This window comes from Micromys minutus, assembly GCF_963924665.1.
Source record: "Micromys minutus genome assembly, chromosome: 6".
NCBI lineage: Eukaryota > Metazoa > Chordata > Mammalia > Rodentia > Muridae > Micromys > Micromys minutus.
This window is the reverse complement of record NC_137975.1, coordinates 25,152,800-25,165,206: the sequence shown is the minus strand read 5'-3', so window position 1 is coordinate 25,165,206 and position 12,407 is coordinate 25,152,800. Positions and strand designations below refer to the sequence as shown.

The window sequence follows — 12,407 nt, the reverse complement described above, 5'->3', positions numbered from 1 at the left end:
AGTGATGTGTGTGCGTGTGCCTCTTGGCCACAGTGGAGTTTGCTGCTTATCCAATGCAAGAGCCAGTGACTGGCGAGGAGCACGGGAGAGCCCTAGGTTCTACCAAGAATTCGCTGAGTGACACTGAGTGGACCCCAAGGGCAGCCCTAGCTCAGATGTACCAGTGTTCTAAGACTGTGTCCTGACTGCTTTGGCTCTGGGTAGCAATGACAATGGGATAAACTGGTCTTGGTTTCTAGCTGTGCATTAAGAAACGTGTCTTTACCTCAGTGACAACACCCTCCCAAATGTGAGGCCCCTGAGAATTTTCAGTTATCTAGGAACAGAAAAGTACTTTTGAGAATGCCCCCAAAGGAGATGTCTTGAATAACAAGCATTGATTACTCGTGTCTCTAGACCTTCAGAGGATTCTCTCCTCTGTCAGTCTGTCAGCAACCCCCCCCCCGCCTCCAGAATTCACTTAGTGTTGGTTATATATCAGGTCCTTGATCGGCAGCTGGCGGTTTTTGTTTCATTCTTGTTTGCTTGCTTATTTAGACAAGGTCTCACTATGTAGTCCTGGCTATCCTTGAACTTATTCTGTAGACCAGGCTGGCCTCAAACTCGCAGAGATCTACCTGCTTCAGCCTCCCAAGTTCAAGGATCAATGGCATACACCATCCTGTGTGGTTTAGATGCTAGAGTTATAAAGTTGATAAAAAATAACGTGTGCTTGGAGATCGGGGAGCCTGAGAAAAAGGACCACTGTGATACCCGAGTATACGATAGCCAAACGTCAGGACCCAAATAATCAGGGAATGAAAACAGGAAAATACACATACAGCTATGCTGATGATGTGTCAGGGACTTCCAGAGGGTTCCCCAAGGAAATTCCACTTGAGCTGCGGTCTGATGTCTGCTCAAGCAACAAATAGTCAGAGAGGGAAAGAAACCAAGACTCAATGAAAACATGTACAAAGAGGACATGGTGACATAAGACCCAGAAGAAAACCATTGTTGAGACACATACACACACACATACACACACACACACACACACAGAGAGAGAGAGAGAGAGAGAGAGAGAGAGAGAGAGAGAGAGAGAGAGAGAGAGAGACAGACAGACAGACAGACAGACAGACAGACAGACAGACTGAGGCAGGGGAGACATGCCTTACTCTGAGGTGAATGCCTCTGGTATATTTAATGCCACAATGCTTCAGGTCTTGGATAGTTCCATTATTAGATAACGACAGGTTCAGGTAACTTGCCTAAAGTCATAGTGATGGTATGTGTCAGAGTCAAACTATAGATTAAGCAGCAACCCAAAGCCTGTGACCGGGCTGAGTAGAGGGCCAGACAATCTAAGTTTCACCAAACCCATGCCAAGCAGAACAGTGAGGAGCCTCTGACAGTTAGGAAGGGGACACTGTAACCAACACATTTTGCAAAGATATCCTGGCTTTGTGGACTAGCGAGGACCTGGGATGGATCTAGGGTAGCATGGCCCATGCTAGTAAGAAGATCATATAACACTGGGGCTTGTTTGTGGGTGGGCTTGCAAGTTAGAGGATTTGAAAGGAATTTGGACAGTAAATCTACAAGGCCCACTAGTACAAGGACATAGAGTGGGGGAGTAAGTAATGGAATCTGGGCGATACAACCGATAGTATGGGGAGCAGGGAAGGAAGTTGGGGAAGGTCATGGGTTTGAGGGCATCTTGGGTGTGGGCTTCCTTTGAGAAGTCCCAGAGGCAATAGCAAATGACTGGGCAAAAGTTGATGCATCATTTGCCTTGGATGTGGCTGAAATGAGCCCGGGAGAAAGCAAGACCAGGACACCAGCTTCAATAGACCAGAGGAGCAATGTGCAGCGGAGGCCACAGGAGTGACCAGATAGGTAACTAGTCTTTGGTTTGTCAAGACAGGGTTTCATTGTGTATTCCTGGCTGTCCTGGAACTCAGCAATTTGACCTTTATTCTCAATTCTGTGTCCTGAGTGCCAGGACTAAATGCAGGCACCACCGCCGCCTGATTTTTTTTTTTTTTTAAAAATACATTTTTTTAAATTTTATATGCATTGGTGTTTTTTTTTTTTTTTTTTTTTTTTTCTGTAAGCATGTCTGTGAGAGGAGGCCAGATCTTGTGAGCTGCTGTGAGGGTGCTGGGAACTGAACTCAGGTCCTCCGGAAGAGCAGTCAGTGCTGTTAACTGCTGAGCCATCTCTCCAGCCCCAGGATTGTTCTTTAAGGCACTGTGCCCCTTGCTTTTAGAGACCTCTTTCATTGGTCTGAGACTTATGACGTAGGCTAGCTGGCCAGAGAGACTTGGAGATGTGTGCTGATCTCTGCCACCTTGGTATCGGAATTCCAGCTCTGTGCTACAGTGCCTGGTTTGGGTTTTGTTTTGTTTGTTTGTTGTTTTGTTTTGAAATGTAAGTTTTGGAGATCAGACTTATCTCCTAACACTTGAATAGCAGTCAAGCTTTTACTGAGCTCCCTCCCAAGCCTTTGGTGGAGGCTTCTAATGATTCAGAGCAGTCTTAGTCAGACTGAGATGGGTTGAAATGGGAGGGGCAGTGGTGTGAATGTGCCCCACCCACTTCAGCATTGCAGACTGATGAAAATTACTATTATTCTGTTAAATATATACATATGTTTTCTTTTTTATTTTAGTTTTGTGAGACCAGGTCTCCCTATGTAACCCTGGCTGTCTTGAAACTCCACAGGTAGACCAGTTGGCCTTGAACTCACCTGCCTCTGAGACCTCCCAAGTGCTGGGATCAAAGGTGTACACCACCACAAACAGTAACTCCAAATGGCCAAGGTAAGAAGGAGATGGAGTAACAGTCACAGGCATCTCAGCCCCCATCCTTGATGAAAGGCTTATTACTCCACACAGAAATGGGTGACCCTGGAAGTGAGTTATCCTCCTCAGGAGCAGGAGGAAGGCTGTGTGGGAGAAGTTGATTTGCTTGGTTTTGGGAGCAGATGCACATCCTTGCTCCAGAGGCTTTTATGTTCTTCAACCAGGAGGCGAAGACTCTGCCTCATGCTGGGGATGGGCTGAGACTGGGGGCACGAGGAAAACATCAAAGGCTTTGATTATGGGGAGGGAAGAAGCTGACCTTGGAAATCAGAGAATTATCAAGGCTGAAGATGTTTAGTGGCTGGAACCCAGGGCTTCACCAGTCTGCCCTGCTCCTATTCCCTTAGTGCCTAATGTCTAACACTGTCCTGTAAACACAGTTGCCATTAAAATCTTATCAGAGAAGCTGTGGCTACTTGCAAGAACCCTCAAGATTGAGCCTGTTCACATTCCTTCACAGAAGAGGGGACTGGGGTATCACCCTCACCTGAGATTCCAGCTGCTCCTTCTTAGACCTCCCTCCCAGATGTAGAGTGACTCAGCTCAAGCTGCACATAGTTATGAGGTCTCTGGAAGTGCTAGGTACAGGCCATTGAAGATTAACTGAAGGGATTAAGCTCTGTACTGCAGTGAGACCTTTTGATGGTGTGGCTGCACTGGAATTGTCAGACTTTGTAAGGAAGTCAACTAAATTCATTGGTTCATTAGACTGTGCTTTAACGGAATCATTCTTTGACCTGTTGGTGACTTAACTGGGGTGTGTTAGTTAGGGTTTTACTGTTGTGAATAGACACCATAACCAAAGCAACTCTTATAAGGACTGGGGCTTATAATTGACTCTTATAATTGGGGCTGACTAACAGTTTCAGAGGTTCAGTCCACTATCTTCAAGGCAGAAAGATGGCAGCATCCAGGCAGGCCTGGTACAGGAGGAGCTGAGGGTTCTACATCTTCATCTGAAGGCTGCTAGCAGAATACTCACTTCTAGGCAGTTTAGACAAGGGTCTTAAAGCCCACACCCACAGTGACACACCTACTCCAATAAGGCCACAACCACTAAATGGTGCCACTTCCTAGGCCAAGAATACATAAACCATCGCATGGGGTGAACGAATGCTTGTTTCTGTCTCCCTGAGAAAAGATCATGTACAGTTACCAGCTGCTTAGAGACAGGCACAGAGCAAACACGTGGCTGGCTTTACCCTGTGATAAGAAACCAAGAAATGTTGGGTCTCAGTGAAATGAAGAAAGAGAGGTTTGAGACTGAGTCTTAGTATGTATCCCCAGTCAGGCCTCAAAGTCATGATCCTTCCTTCTGTCATGGCTTCTCAAGTGCTATAGTTACAGATGCCTGTCGCTGTACTCAACAGACAATCTCGCTGACTAGAGAATGTGTGCCTATGGAGGGAAGTGGAGCTAGGACAGGATAAGCCAAACTGGAGCATGGTGAATGTCGTAGCGGATGAGAAGAGTGAGCAGGGGAACGGCTGCAGTGGTGTTGGGGAATAGGAAGCATTGGCTAGAATGAAGGTGGAGCGGTGTCATGTGCTAAGTATGGACTTGGTTGTAGGTGATGGCCGAGAGGAACAGAGATGAGGCTTTTGGGAACAGGACGCCCAAAGAAGTAGAGAGTTCTACACCCAACAACCAACACCCATTGAAAGGTGTTGTTTAAGCCTTGAACTTGTGACTCTTTTGCCTCTGCTGCTTCAGCATTTCCTCTTGGCATGTCTTATCACAATCAGCCACTCAGAGACTTAAGAGGTCAGGGTACAGCCAGGTCACCATCTGCGTGGTTAGTGATGTCATTCAGGAGGATTGCAGAAGGATCAGGGTGGGGGAAGTCTTCGAGTTGAAAGCCAAAGTCAGTGATAAATGACAGGCAGGACCTACAAGTTCAGTAACAACACCGTGAACGAGTGGAAAGGGTCCAAGAGGAGAAACAGGGCTAGAGGCCAAGGTCATCTCCTGGAGTCTACTACGTCAGCGTGGGAGGCAAATGAACCAGTGGCCGCAGGGACAAGAGAGGAAGCCAAGACCCAGAAGGACAAGCAGTGTCCTAACTCACAGACAATGGGTGCAGTCACCTAGGTAGTGAGGCCCTGCCCACGAATCTCACTCTCCATAGCTGATACAAGGAAGTACCTTAAAACTGATGCTGTCTTTTCCCCATTCTGGTTATTAGCTGCCATTGCTGCAGAGAGTGGTTGTCTCATCTACCTTTTTTTCTCCCTCTGCTCTTCCCAAGCCCTAGAGGAAAGGGAGCAACATGAGGAGGAGAGAACAAATGGAAAGACATCATGGGGACTGGAGATTGACAGGGAATTGACCCCACCAGCCACCTTGATGGCTTTAACGCCTTAGCAGCCTCATGAAGCACGTCCAGCTCACCCCTGTCCAGATGAGGATCCTGAGGCTGTAGAGAGTGGCAGGGGTCGGGGTGAAAGGAGAAGGGCATGTGGGAGACAGGGAGGGCAAGCTGAAGGTTCTACCTTGTAACTTTCCCCTGTGGCTATGGGTGTTAGGATGTGCGGGCAAAGCCAATGGAGTCAAAAGAGATGGATGCCAGGCTTCTATTGTGGGGATTTCCAGGGACCCGCTGGCAGCTTCATAATAAAGGTGCAGAGGCATCTATGCAGTTTACGCATTAACACAGAGAAAGCAGGTAATGGGCCATAGAAATGACAGCACCAAATATCCTGTCAGTACTCGGCGCTGCTGGCATAGCGATCAGCAATAGAAAACACGGGGGCACGCCTACAGAGCCATTTGATACAATATGAGTAGTGTAAGTCATCCCAGCAGGTTCAGCCTGGCCAGAGAGAGCGATGCCAAAGCCAACATATATGTTAGGGTGAGACATGGGCTCCTCTGAAGCGAAGGCAGGGCCAGGGCTCCACTGAAGGCAGCAGACCTGGGCCTCGGTGGATTCAGCATCGTCTCCCCAACACAGCCTCATTCCTGGAATTCATGCTCGCCTCGTGCCAGTGTGTGCAGCACACCTCCACTGTTTGGCCCTGGGACCAGCATATGCTGCTGTGAATGGAAGTGTGAGTAATTCCAGCAGGAGGGAGACAGCGAGCAACACGTGCTCACTCCTAGCTGTGGAAGAGAAGGAGCCGCAGAGCAAGATCAGCTGCCAAGTGGGAAAGCAGCCCAGCCATGCCAACGTCTTTTATTTATCTTTTAAATGGGAAAAAAAATCAATCTATGTGTACGGGTGCTTTGCCTGCATGTAACTATGTACACCACATGCATACAGTGCCAGAGGCCAGAAGAGGGCTTTGGATCTCCAGGAACTGAAATTACACAGGGTTGTGAGGTGTAATTTCACTGGGAACTGAACCTAGGTCTGCTGCAAGAGTAGGAAGTGCTCTTAAGCGCTGAGCCAGACAATGTCTTTCCAGCCAGACAATGTCCTTTTTACTCCTTCTGTCTCCAGCATCTGTCTGAACATGATCGCCCTCTGGACTGGACACTGGGGACTACCCCTAAGCATACTGGTCTAGATGACCATCAAAACCTCTTGAGAAGCTGCAAGGGAGACGCTCCGGGGTGACCCGGAGCCCTTGCAGAAAGGAAAGCCGGGCCAGGTGCTCTTGTGTAGCCCAACAAGGTAGAGGCCAGAGAAGAACAGCAGCCTTGGTTCCGAGTGAAGGAACATGGATGCCTGGAGCCACGTGGGTATCCTGGGACCCTCGATAGTCACACCGAGGCTGCTGAGTAGAACCTACGAGGCTTCCCAGGTGAGAGAGAATGAGGTGACCAACAGCCTTCCAGGGATCCAGTTGATTCTTTCTGTCTCGACTCAGCCCATTGGCTTCTGTCATTTCCACTGTTGGGGAGGGGCTAGTTCAGACAGGCCCTCTTTGCCTTGGACATTCTGGCATCCTGGGTCATGGGACAGACCATGTTCAAGACACTAATCAGGCCATCTCCCAGGCCCTTAGTACAGGGGTCTAATTCTTCTCATAGGAACTCCCCATGATGCCATTTCTAGGACCAAGCTGTATCACGTCACCTCAAGGTCAAGGTCAAGGCAGTGTCGCAGATCAGGGGCAGAGGAGAGGATTTTGTTGACCCACTCTCTGCCCGTGAGGCAGACTGGATGTGAGAAGCATAAATCTAGCTGAGCCCAGCCTTCCCCTCTGTGTTTGGAGGCCTTGATCAGTAAGAGGACTAGGGTTCAGGCTTTGACAGCCAGGGAATCTCTCCAGAGACAGTGATGTCAAGAACTGGTCTTAACCTGGTTCTAATCCTATCTACCTCTGTGATAATAAGAGACTGATGTTTAGATGGGGGCTGTGGTAGGCTGGGGGCACTGAAATGGAGGGTGGGAAGGACAAGTCTGCTTTGTGGTTTTCAAAGGGACATAGATTCACTCTTGACTGGCAGCATGTCATATGACACCTGCCCAGGGAACTTAGTGTTGGAGAGGGGACTCATCCAGGGTAGCCCTCTTTCTGTTTACAAATAGCAAATGGATACACAGAAGAAAGACAGAAAATGTACTCGGCTTCCTCCCTGCGTGCCCTCCCTTTGTTCCTTCCCTTTGTTCCCTCCCTGTGCCCTCCTCCAACCACCTGCTCTGTTGCCCATCCGTGCAAGGACGCAGCTGGCTCTTCAGTAATTTTTTAATCATAGAGGGATGCCGAACTCAGCAGAGATGAGCAACAAGGGCCTTGAGAGAGAAAGGCCCAGAATAGAGTTGAATAGCCACCTGGACTTTGCCTTGTGTGGGTGGATGTGAGATCGATTACTCATAGCCCCAGGCCAGGTGTTGTGATTAGGCTGGAACCTTGGGGCCCGGATGGAGGAGGGGGTGGAGAGAACCAGGAGTTCTAGTCTATTCATGGTGGGGACCTTGGTGCATGGATCACTGGGACCTTGAAGCAGTGACCAGCAGAAACCAAAGGCAAGTCTCACAGGGCTTCAGGAATTATAGGGGTTGTGGGGAGGAAAGGTTGGTAAGAAAGCAGAGAAGTGGCCGGGGAACCTGGTGGAAGGTTCTGAAACAATGTACATTATTCAGTAATGAAGCCCGACATGGCCTCCAACACATGAGAGACAGAAACAGACTCTTCCCAACCTCCACTGGGATGTTTGGTATCGAAGAAGCTGGGGGGAGGCAGTTTACAGAGGAGAACTTGGCAGAAAGTCCTTAATGTCTAGAGAGAAGTCCTGGGTGATGTGGGGTGGATGTGAGCGGAGCTTCACCAAGCAGGAACATGGCTAGAGAAAGAAGAGACGGCTCTAATTAAACAAACAAACAAGAAAGGTCGGCAGAGGGGCTGGAGAGATGGATGAGCGGTTATGAGCACTGTCTGCTCTTCCAGAGGTCTTGAGTTCAATCCCCAGCAATCACGTGGGGTCTTACACCCATCTATAATGGGATCTGATGCCCTCTTCTGGCACGCAGGTGTACATAAAGCACTCACACATAAAATAATCCTTAAAAAGAGAAAACAAAGAAAGAAAAGAAAGGTAGTCAGGAGAGCTGGTCTCAAGGACACGAGGGTGGGAGGGGGAGGCTAGTTCTGCTCCTATACTGGTTGTAACATTTGAGGGAGCAGGCCCTGTACCTCAGCCGACAACACAGTGGAGCTGGCCTTGATGGGGAAGGTAGGGGTGAGTCAGCCTGGGTGGGCGCTGTGAGAGAGGAAGATTTGGTCCACCCCAAAATCTCTGTCATCTGTGGACAGTCGGCGGGGTGCATTAAAGGGCCGGTCCCGCTGATCCAAAGCTGAAGGATCTCCGTGACACAGGGCAACAACAGGATAACCAGGAGGAGTCCTGGTGAGGACCCAGTACTGATGGCGTCACAGAAGCCAGAGACCTCGAACCAGACCAATGACTCATTGGAAAAGACATTTGCAAGTAAAGATGTGTGGACAGAGGGGTACACTGTAGGGACACACTGTGACACACTACAGCCTCCATGATGAGATGTTTCCCACGCTGTGTTTTGTTTATTTTTGTTGGTTTGTGTGTTTTTTATTTGGAGGATGAGGTTGTAAGGGTGAAGGGTGGATAGCAGGGGATGGGGAGATGAGCAGGACCAGGGTGCATGATGGGAAACTCACAAAAATTAATAAAAAGTATTTTTTAAAAAGCATTTATGATAAAAGCCAGCATTTTCCAGTTCTGTCTACACCCCAGCCCTGCCCCTCAAGGCCCACTGGCTGCCGAAGACGAATTCCTCCCTGGCTCGTCTGCCCCCGTTGATCATGGAGCATCTAGACTCCTGAGCATTCTCTCTCTCTTTTTTTTTTTTTTTGGTTCTGTTTCACCCTTTATTTTTAAGAAAACAGGGCAATATTAAGTTTTAGATTTTTGAAGGGTAATAAAAGTGCAGCCTGAATCTGGAGAGTAAATGGTTTTCCAGTTTGGGTGTAGGAGGTGCAGGATGATCTCCAGAGAAGAGAACACGTGCTCCGTGAGCCACAGAGGGTTTGGCTTCCACTCACCGAGGGCCAGCCGTGCAGCCCAGCCTAAGCATCCATGGTCTTTGTCACAGCAAATCAGTCTCCAGTTGTTCAAAGTAATTGTAAGTACAAGAGAGAAAGCAACTCCAGACTTATTAATTGATCTGGATGACTAGGAAGTGTCCCCCATTCCTGAGGTGGCAAAGTTCAGAGTGACTGTTGGAGGAGGCAACCTTTCATGTGTTCCCAGTTATTACACAGCACATAGAGACTGGTGAGTGTCAGTCCTGCCAGACTCTCGTGCTATTCCTCCAAGACCACCTGTGCATTTATCCGACATTCCTGTCACGGTTCCAGCTGCTGCTGTGTTGAGGTCATCTTCTGCACCCCGTGTTTTTTTCAATGATAACACAAAAAGCACTATAGAGCAAAGCCAGGGAACTTAGAGTATCAGCCCCAAGTGCCCCTTGCCTGGTCGCCATACTCAAAATCTGCACATTTCTTGGTTTGGACCAGGCCATGCTCTGGGTTTCCTTCAATCCTAAACGAAGAGCGTCCATTACCCTGAATGCAGCCCTTGTCATGAAACATCCTCCAATGGTAAAGAAAGCTAGTTCAAATCTGCCTCGGGTTTTATTAGCTCCAGTTGGCAAAATAAATTCATCCGTATCCTGAACTAGATATCGTGAATCCATATTTAAATAAGGAGACGGGGGTTCATACCAGTCAGCTGGACGCCGGCCAAATTGGTGTTCAAGTAACCCGTTCCTCCGGCTCCGAAGAAGCCAAGTAACCCGCCAGTGGATTTGTTGCCACTTCCTCCGCCACCCTCCATGAAGTCGCAGCAAACATCGGTGGGCTTCCTACCACCACCTCAGGCTGGGGTCGTGTGCTCAGCCGTGGCCCCCACAGCAACAGCGGGAACAGCGAGTTGCTACTGCCCTGAGCGTTCTTATATGCAATTTTCATGATTTTTCATTGACCTTTCACAGTAGAAGAGGTTTTCTCTCATATTCTAATCTCCAGGTTTTGATGAGACAAACCTTTGTGAGCATGTGCATGAACATGTGTGTGTGTGTGTGTTTTGACACAGAGTCTCTCTACATATTTCTGGCTGTGCTGGAACTCACTATAGCAACCAGGATGGCCTTGAACTCACAGAATTCTGTCTTCCTCTGCCTCCTGAGTGCTGGGATTAAAGGTGCATACTGACATTTTGGTTAACATGTGTTTGTTTGCTTCTGTGTATTGCAGTGATCTCTGTGGTGTATGCTTTTCTTTAAATCCCTCACTAATGCCCCCTTAGGGTTTTCCACCATCCTGTAAACTCTGCCCAGGTGTTCCAAAGCCCTTTCTATTTGGTCCCACCCCTGGCATCAGGACACCAGTCTCACAGGGCCTGCTCTTCGCTGCTGACCTCCGTCGCTTGGGGACTTACATTCCCACCCTTGCCTAAGCTGAGCACAGCCTCTCAGAGCTTCTTGAAATAAGCATTTCTGGGCCTGGTGGGCCAGGCATCTCCACCAACCTCTCACTCTAAGTAGTTTGGTTGCAAACTGAATTCTGGATTGGAGCTTGTTTTCTGGAGGCAGAAGGTGTTCTAGTCTGTTTTGATAGAAAGATCTGACTTCTCTTCTGACAGTTTTCATCCCTTGTGGTTGTCTTTGCCCTTCCTGGGGCTGGGGATGAGGAGCAGGCTTGGAACAAGAGTGGGGTCGAGGCGTGTCCAAACCCTGGAAATCTCTTCGGGTTATGGGCAGGCCAGGCACAGGAACACCACCACCCCTCCCTGCCCCTGGCCTGCACGTCACAGCACACATAGACCTGGGCTACCTTTGCAGCCTGGTAGTCAGGTTAAACTTTCTCCGTTATACATCCATGTCCAGCAGCACCTGGAATTCCTCCTCATGCAAATGAGGTGTCCCCAGCACCCTGACCTGGACCAATGATATACCCTCATTCCATACCCACTCCCCGAAGTTTCATTCATTTCATGTAAGTGGGTACACTGTCACTGTCTTCAGACACACCAGAAGAGGGCATCGGAGCCCCATGTGGTTGCTGGGAATTGAACTCAGGACCTCTGGAAGAGCAGTCAGTGCTCTTAACTGCTGAGCCATCTCTCCAGCCCATCCCCAAAGTTCTAAATAGCTTTTGTTTTTCTCCAGTTAAATGAGCTGCTCCATGAAACCTGCTTCCCACTCACCTGTTGGTTGCCTGAGGACTCCATCTCCCCAGCCAGTTCTGCCTTGCGTCCACTGGTCGGATCCTGAGTGACCCATGACTTGGATGACCTCTTCTGGAAGTCTTCCTGAAGTCAGTTGTGTGTCTTTCTTTTGTCCTTTCTCTTCCCAGATCTAAGGATTTTGCAACTTCTGTTTTTCTAAGATTTTTATATTTAATCTCCTGGCTTCTTTTTTTTCATCTGCCTAGCATTCCTTGACTGTATGTTTCAACTTTTTTTTTTTTTTTTTTTTTTTTAGTTTTGCTGTTATGTGTTTAACTTCCCACGTTTTGGATCTGCCTCTTCCTATTTTTAGCGCATTTTCTATATTTTTGTAGATGCAGATTTTTCTCTTATCTCTTCCCAGTAAGAGATTAATTATAGAATGATTTTAATTACTATCCTTGAGATGAAAAGGTTCATTGCACAGAAATGGAAATATTCTTAATACTACTGAGCTGCCCACTCACCCACAGTTATCATGGCAAATTTCATGTTTTAGCTGTACATTAACCAATGGGCAGTGATGGTGCATATCTGTAATCCCAGCACTCAGGAGGCAGAGGCAGGCAGATCTCTGAGCTCAAGGCCAGCCTGGTCTCCAAAGTGAGTTCCAGAAAAACAAGACTTATGCAGAGAGACCCTGTCATACACACAAAAAAAATTCTCTATACTTTGCAGCATCTATTTTCTCTGCTTTTGTCTTCTTGGTCTTTCTTGGGTTTCCCATGCTCCCTTACCGCTCTACTCAGGGTCAAGAGCCAGGTAGACAGCCCGGAAACCACCGGAAAAAGCAATACTCACAGGTGGGCGTGTCCATTGCAGATTCTAGGAAGCATTCTCTGGGGCTCACAGGTGGGCGTGTCCATTGTAGATTCTAGGAAGCATTTTCTGGGGCTCACAGGTGGGCGT

General features: G+C 48.4%; 1 pseudogene across 1 annotated transcript; it reads right to left on the bottom strand.

Moving 5' to 3' along the window:
* Positions 1-9,478: 9,478 nt before the first annotated feature.
* LOC308421327 (mitochondrial import inner membrane translocase subunit Tim23-like) lies at positions 9,479-10,106 on the bottom strand (annotated as a pseudogene). Its single transcript has one exon. The product of its transcript is annotated as a mitochondrial import inner membrane translocase subunit Tim23-like (transcript).
* Positions 10,107-12,407: the final 2,301 nt, after the last annotated feature.